This window comes from Solanum pennellii, chromosome 4 (genome assembly GCF_001406875.1).
Source record: "Solanum pennellii chromosome 4, SPENNV200".
In the NCBI taxonomy this organism is placed as follows: domain Eukaryota; kingdom Viridiplantae; phylum Streptophyta; class Magnoliopsida; order Solanales; family Solanaceae; genus Solanum; species Solanum pennellii.
In genome coordinates this window covers 60,975,252-60,984,064 of record NC_028640.1, presented here as the reverse complement: position 1 = coordinate 60,984,064, position 8,813 = coordinate 60,975,252, and positions in this window count along the sequence as shown.

The window sequence follows — 8,813 nt, the reverse complement described above, 5'->3', positions numbered from 1 at the left end:
ATATATATATATATTGGATATTAAAGGTTTTCGATAAGATTATCGATACAGAATTTCAGTTTTGAAATTCTTTGGTCCTCCTTCGAAATTTCTCCTTGGAAGGGTGGAAATCGATCGTCTTCAGCTCTCCAGTCCCTGTTCGTCGCCTCGGAAAAGGAAACATTTTTTGGGATAGCTTTCCTTTTCGTTTCTTTCTACTTCTTGTTCTGTTAAAATGTTGAAGAAGTCGCTTTTGTGTTGGCTATTCGTAGATTAGATTTCATCGGGTTGTTGTTGTTGTTAGTGTAAAATACTTGTTTTCCTTCATTCGTTGGCTTGGATTCGTCGCAATATCGTTAAAGGGTCGGCCAAACCTTATATAGTATGGTAGCTTCTATATTTCTTAGTTCAAATGCATTCTGATGTTTGGTTTCTTCAGTTTATTTCCTGAACGTTATTAAAACGGTACTATATCGTTTATATTTTCGTCATGTAAGGGTGCACTAATCGTTTGTGATGATATTACTGGGCGGTGTTGCTCGCGTAAATAAAGTTAGTTATCATGCGGAAGGGCCCTTTGCCTTTATGAAGTCATTAGCGTATAGGCGATGTCGATGTTCGTCTTATGTTTGACTTCACTGTTTCTTTATGCCTATCATGATAATATATCTTTATGCCTACTTTAAAATATTAAAATATGACTTAGCAATGTAGAAATTATGATTATAGCTTTGTCAAAATGGGACAATCCTCTTGATATCTTTAAATAGTTTGTGAATCTTTGTTTCGTTAAACCAAAATTGAGTTTCAAGCTTCACAAAGTGACAATATTTTTCTTTCTGTTGCAGCATCGTAAAATTAGAGAAGCTTGCTTTTATTTTTTTATATGATTTATACTTTATTATGTATTTATTCATTCCTTTATTTTTTGGGGGGAGATATGGTGTACATGTGGTTGTGGGATCTTACCTCAGTGTTGAAGAACTAGTTAGTTTACCAGTAGTAAACATGCTTTCTTGATTGACTAGTCATGTCTTTGCAAATGCATTGGTTACCCCGGATTTTGCTCGAGGTTATGGCCTGCAAATTGATTCAAAGAGGAGCTGATTTTTCTTTTCATATTATTTAGGGAAAATGCACAAGCACCCCCTCAAACTATGCCCCAAATTCCAGAGACACACTTATACTATACTAAGGTCCTATTACGCCCCTGAACATATTTTATAAGCAATTTTCTACCCCTTTTCAGCATACGTGGCACTAGCTTGAAAAAAAAGTCAACCAACGTTGGGCCCACAAGATAGTGCCACATAGGCCGAAAAGGGTTAGAAAATTATTGATAAAATAAGTTAAGGGGGCTAATAGGACCTTAGTATAGTATAAGTGTGTCTCTGAGATTTCGGTCATAGGTTGAGGGGGTACTTGTGCATTATCTCTATTATTTAATTTCTTGGTCTGCTAATACAGTTCCTTTCAATATGAATTAAATTTAATACTAATTTTTTTTAAAACATTTATGCCTTCTGTTTTTTCCCACAATCCAAACTAAATGACTGCAGCTTGGATTTATTTGTTTAAGTATATTTCAGCATGAAGTGACACATCTATTTGTGTTTCCCCAATATCCCCTCTTTGGCAGTCATGGTGCCACAATACCTTTTTTATTTTATTTTTTCAGTTTTTATCATTATTGCTTTATTTTGAATTTTGCTGAGTCGGATATGGTATTAATTTTTCCCCTTTATTCACATGTGAATTTGCCCGAACTCATCATGAACTCTCCTCTCTCCCTTTGCATTTCGGAGGAGCCATCAAGGATCGAAATTCCTTCTCGAGTCAACCAGCCATAAAATTGACATATGGATCCCGAGGCTGAAGGAATCTAATCAAGAAGTCGGAAACTTGAAGAAATTGGGCCAAAGGAGGCCCACTTTATCTATTCATTTCATTTTGTATTTTGTTATCTTTTGGGCCTAAGCCTTGTCTTCTTTTATTTTCTACTATTATTGAATGTTTAGTCTAGGACAGGTACAAAAAATGGGTCAAAAAGTCCAAAACAGGTGGGTCCAAAATTCCGGTCAAGGCGAACAGAATTCGGATTTGGACCCAAATCTCTCTCTCTCTTTTACTTTATCGTCTATGTGTTTGCGTTTATTTGTAGTTAGCTTAAAGTTAGAAAAACTCTAAATCCCCGTCGAATGTCATACTGTTTTATTAACTTAAAATTGAACCAAGTTTTAAAAATAATAATAATAATTCAAATTTATAAGTTTCGCTTAGATAAAAATTAAGAAGCTCACTTTCAAACAATTTTTAAATTTTCAAACAAGTCTTAGCCAAATAAAGTTAGTTGTCGGATAACCACATGTTAGCGGATGTCTTAGGTGCTTTTAACCTTCTTAAGACATTAATATGAATCCCCGAATCCTTTAAATGTTTTCAAAATGATTTTATCCGTTAAGTCTTTTGGAAACGCTAGTTTTCTTGATTTTTGTTTAAAAATTAAGTGGCGACTCTAAAAAGTCGAAAATTTGCAAAAACTAATTTTTCGATAAACAATATATTTGCTGATATAATTGGCTTGTTAAAATCGAGAGGTATTTTTATGTAGCGATGAAGTATCACTTTTTCAATTTTTTGTACATGAAAAATATAGAATCTGATAATTTTATGGTTAGAATAACTCCTTGTTAAAAAAATGTGAAAGTTTTCGATAATTCATATTAGTTATAAATAAGTTAAGACCGTTAAAAATATACACCACAATAACATAAATAATTTTTTTAGAGACATTCTAGGTCAAACGCTCAACACTTTTCGTTATTGTTACTTTGTTACTCCAACGAAATTTATAGAAGGAGAAATTTTTTTGTGAAACAACAACAAAACAGTATTGTTGATCCTTTTAGAAATTCATTCTTCATCAAACTGTTATTCTCAAGGTCCTTCTAAATATTTCATCAATGCAACTATATGATTTTTTTAGAAATATGTATGTATAATTGTTGCATTATGAAAGTACAAGTAGATCAAAATGTAGGATTCTAGACTCGTGTTAAAAAAAGTATTCTTGAACATGAAAAAATTAAAGATGGGTCTAACCTAGATAACTCAAATGCTCAACAATGACTTGGGACATAAAGGTCAACAAATCTATGTTAATAGACATATATTTTTTAGCTTATGATATTAGTTTTATTTATTTATAGTAGGTTTCTTTCATATTCTTCAAATAAGCTTATCGAAAATAGTCAACTCACACCAAAAATATTTAGAAGAGTCGCATGGGAAGGAAAAAAGAAAAACATTAAAAGGACGAAAGATTTGTCCAAGTGAGATCATATACATACCAAACGGAAAATAATCAATATAATTTTAAGTAGACAACAAAACAGCGTGAAAACATACATTAAATGGAGTAAGCTATTAGACATCGAAAGATGATAACAAATCATTCTACCAAGAAAACTTCCTATGTTTTGAAATAACATACCTCAAAAAATTGACTAACACTTCTGTTAGAATATGAATAGGTTTATACAATCCTAGTAGAATAGGAATATGTTTATAAAATCCTAGTAGAATATGAATAGGTTTATACAATCCTATTTAGAATAGAATAGGAATAGAAATAAAAGTAAGAATAGTAAATAGTATCCTACTTGGTAAAGGATTGTATTCTGGTGTCTACAAATAGGGTTTAAATGTAATAATGTAGACACAACAATAATTCAATAATATTCTTTCAATATTTCTCACAACTTCAATCAACTTTTAATTCTTAAAGTATTCATAATACCCACTAATAAAATATAGTAAAAATAGATAACTTACAATATAAGAGCCAAAAAATATGAGCATGCAAAGTTATTAACTCTCGATTATTTTTTTATTGAACAAAAAATCTCATCCTTGTATGTAAAGGAATGATGTTGCTTATGAAGAAATTAGAGATTTGTAAGGCAGTATTTTATGTACCTTTAACAATTTTAGTAGAGAAAATTTGTCTGAATACTGAATTAATGTTTGTTAGTTAATTTGTTTTAACAAATACTTATAACAGTAACTTTGCAGATAAACAAGAAAGTTTAAAGCATGTACTCAAAAACAATATATNAAATTATAACTCCTAAATATTACACCTATAAAAACCCGCTTTGAGACATATATGATGGTCAATTTATTTTTATTTTCCTTATTCTTCATCTTTGTTTCTTTGATTTGTTAATTTTTTTGTCTTGTTTGATCTGATTTTTGCAGGAGAGTGATGTATAATGAAAAATGTTAGATATTTTGCATAGTTTGATTTTGAGAGGTAAAATAATTTGACATGTCTAATTATCATTGTCACTTTTGTTCTATTGTAATTATACATTTGATATTATTAGTTTGGATTGTTGATGATACAAATCATGATTTTTTATAGAAAAAATAATTTGTTCATTTTCTCTTTGCTTCTCTTTGTAGTTTTTTGAGATTTTTTTTCTTATTCTTGTAGTTTCCAAAGACACTGATTGATTTTATTCACTTTATAAATTTTGAAGAAGTGAATTATGTTATGTTGAGAACATGATCCTTCTTTCCTCTTCAAATCATATATAACTAAATATTTTTAATATTTTTGCTTGATTAGTTAACTATAATTTTATGTCTTTTTGTTGTTATTATTGTAAGGATTATTTATAGTTCTCCAGTTAAACCTCCAATGCAATAAGAGTTGATTGGTTCCTTATCAGCTTAATTAGTTAATTGAGAAAACGCCAATGTATCTTATTTTTAATTTCGTCTAAAAATATCTTGCTCCTCGCTAGCTATAAAAATGTTATACAAATATATATTAAATATAAGTAATAAAAAAAGTAATATATCACATCTTAATATAAAGTAAATAAAATACTAAATATTAAATACAAACATGTAATATAGCTTAGAATCAAATAAATCGATTCCTCTTATAATTTCGTGTCTCACAATCACATAACAATAATATGGTAAAAATACACAATTTTGAAAATTTAATCAACAAAAAATTAACTATTTTTTAATTTTATTTTAAAACATCCACAGGATTACTTTTTTTTTTTACAATTTTAATTTTTTCGATTCCTTTTGATTAACTTTTTAATTCTATGTCCCTTTTTAAATTTGTTTTTAATCAATTTTTCTCTTAATAGATTTTTCCGTATAATATAAAATAAGAGAAAGTATACATTGTCCAAAATAATAGTAATCACTAAAAATAATGCTTATTAGTAGAAGCATATTTAGAGACATTTAATTAATTTTAAATTTCTAAAATGAGGTAAAAAGAAAATATGTCATATAATAAAATTAAACCGTAAAAATGGTGGAGGATTTTACTTAAACATGCTTTTGTTTATTAAAAAACTATGTAACTTTTTTTTACTTTTTCTCTTACTTTTATATATTTATTTTAATTTAATTTTTATCATAAACTTACACCTCTTCATCTTTCATAACATGTATACTTAATTAATACTTATTAGTAATACCTATAACTTCCAACTTTATACCTTCATAACCCCCAATTACTTAATTTCTAAATTTGTGACATCTTAAAAGCACATCAAAAAAATATTTCTAACCAAATATATTTATGTTTAGCTTAATTGTCCTCTACTTTAATCTTGTAATGCAAAACCTATCGACAAAGACTACTTTGTGTAATTATTTTTACTTCTAATAAGAATGATACAAAATAAGATATATAAAAGAGAATAATTGATTTGTTTTGCATAAAATTACAAGAGCAAGATCATTAATAAAAAAGTCAGGCTAAAAACAATTCTTGAAAACATTAACATGTATTTATAGATACACTTAGCAACGGGAGATAATCAAAATTATTATGAAGTTATTTTTGAATTTTCAATAAAATATGATCATGAAAAATATAATAAAAATTATATAAGAAATAGATAAATCAAAAGAAATTGAAAAAATAAAAACACAAGCAAAGCAAGAAGTACAACATCTAGAAGAAATAAAAAATACAAGAATAAGTGAATTAGAAAAAAAATTAGCTAAGCTAAAATTATTATATGAAACCAAACAAAAAGAGAAACAGGTAGAAAAAGATAAAGAACTTGAATTAACTAATGAGATAAATAAGATGAAACAAAAATTAAATGAAAATCTTGAAATAGACGAAATAAACGAAATAAATGAATCAGATACAATAAATGATCGAAACTCAGAAATAAGTGATATAAGTGAAACATACACAGAAATTCTAGAACAAGTAAATAAGCCAAAAAAATTAGAAATAAATACAGGAGATATAAATCAACCCAGCACATCAAGAGTTAAAACCCTAGAAAATAGTCCTAGAAGTAGTCCTAGATGGACAGCACCAACTTATTATACATAGAATTATGAACGATCAGATAGAACAAATGCAATATGGAATAGCAGGTTAAATAAAAAATGGACGCCTAGACCAATAACTGAACAATATAACTTTTTAGATCTAGATTGTGTTACAGATATAAATAAAGCAATATTACTATGGGCAGGAAATATATCTAAACAATAAATTGATAACAAAATAACAACAAAAGAAACACCAGGATATATAGAAAGAACATTTGTTGGAACAACAAAATTATGGATAGGAAATTTACCCCCAGAAAGTCTAGAAACACTTAGAAGTGACAAGAAAATAGATGGATCTCCATCAACAACAAATATAGATATACTAGATAAATACGAATTAGCAATACGGAATGAATTTGGAGGTATGACCACAGAAATAAAAGAACAAAATAGAGAAAAAACAATAAATAGACAACTTATGACAAAATTAGCTATATGTAAAATGTGTTATATAGAAGAATACACATGCGCATTCAAAGAATATTATTACAAAGCAAGATATGATATAAATGAAGCAAAAGAAATAAGACAACAATATTTTACAAAACTACCAGAACCATTTAGTACAAAAATAATTAAAGACTGGAACAATGAAGGATTAACAGATACTTTAGGAGCTAGAATAAGATTCTTACATCAATGGTTTGTACAATTATGCGAAAACCAAAAAGAAAAAATAAAAATGGAAAAAGTACTAATAAAAAATCTAGCATGTTGTAAAAATAAAACAGCACCACAATTTGGATGTACAAATAAATATTATAAAAAATAAAGACCTAAACGACACAAAAATTATAGAAAAACCAAAACTAGATATAAATGCAAAAAACCAAGACAAAGGTATTATGTAAAAAATTATAAAATAAAAAGACCGTATAGACCAAAGAGAAAACTATGAGAATGTACTTGTTATAACTGCGGAAAGATAGGACATTTAGCTAGAGATTGTAAGTTACCTAAAAACCCAAAAGGAAAACAAATTGCAGAATTAATTATAGATAATGAAGAATACATGCAAATAGAATATATAGACTATGAACTAAGTGAAAACAATAGTATATATGAAGTATCAGATATAGAAACTGAAAATGAAGAAGAAAATATTGATCTAGAAAATGATGTAATGAACGAAGAAATCTAATGTCTGAAGAAGACATAAAAATAATATCTAAAGAAGACTATCAAAATGAAGAATTATCAGAACAAAAAATTATCTTTGATAATACAATTTTTGAACAAATAAAAGGAAAAGAATTAGATTTAAGTGTTGAAAAAATGCTTGAAATACCTATCTTAAGGAATTGGTTTAAAAGACAAAAAGATGAATATTATGTAGTTAGCCAGAAAGAACACATCATAGATTCCAAATATACAAAAGGAAAGGCACAAATACCCATACTAAATAAGAGGATAATTAATAAAGAAATACAAGATATAAAAGCTAAAACACCCATAAAGTACGTACATTTAGGAGGAACAGAAATACTGATAAAAGCTTGTTTTAGAGAAGGAATAGATACACCTATTGAAATATACTTAGCAGATGATAGAATTATACACCCTATAGAAAAAAGTGTAATAAGTGCAGTAAGAGGAAATTTAATATACCAAAAATTTAAATTTATAATAAGTGCCAACTACTCAGTAGCATTAACACATAGAAATATAGATAAATCATTAGTTCTATATTGGAAGATGTCTGGAATAGAACTAGCACCAGGAAGTAAAATATTTACAGCAAGATGTAAGAACCTATATATACTAACAACAAAACATAAAGTAACAGCAAGAAATAAAATTGATAGAATAAAAGTAGAAAATCCTTTTGAAAAAATAATTACCATAATAGACAACAATGACTATAGCTATAAAGAAATAGACATAGAAGAAGATTTAGAAATTGTAAAAGAAAGATTAAGCACTTCAAGCGTACCAAATACATTAACAAGAGATACCTCATCAAGAATGAGCACATCTAAAAGAAATTATGAAATCTCACAAAATTTATTAGATAAAGAAGAGATAACACCATACCATTACTTTATAACAGGGATAATCGACCAAAGAAGATATAAAATTTTGATAAATACAGGACAAGAAGAGAATTATATAACGAGAGAATTAGTATTAGAAACAGAAATTATAGAAACAAGACACTTATGCCCCGGATTACCTAGTGAAATAGTAAACACAAACGAAGAGATAACAGAAAAAGAAATAATTATAGGAGGAATACCCTTGATAATACCATTTAAAATCTATCAAGGAAACCAAAATATTACCTTAAGAATAAAATGGTTAGAAAAAGTTAAACCATATAATATAGAAAATGAACAATTAACAATAACTTGCCAAAATAAGAAGATAATTATCAAAAGAACAAAATGAATAATGAAAATATATATACTTGCAAAAATTATTGTAGAAGGATACCACAA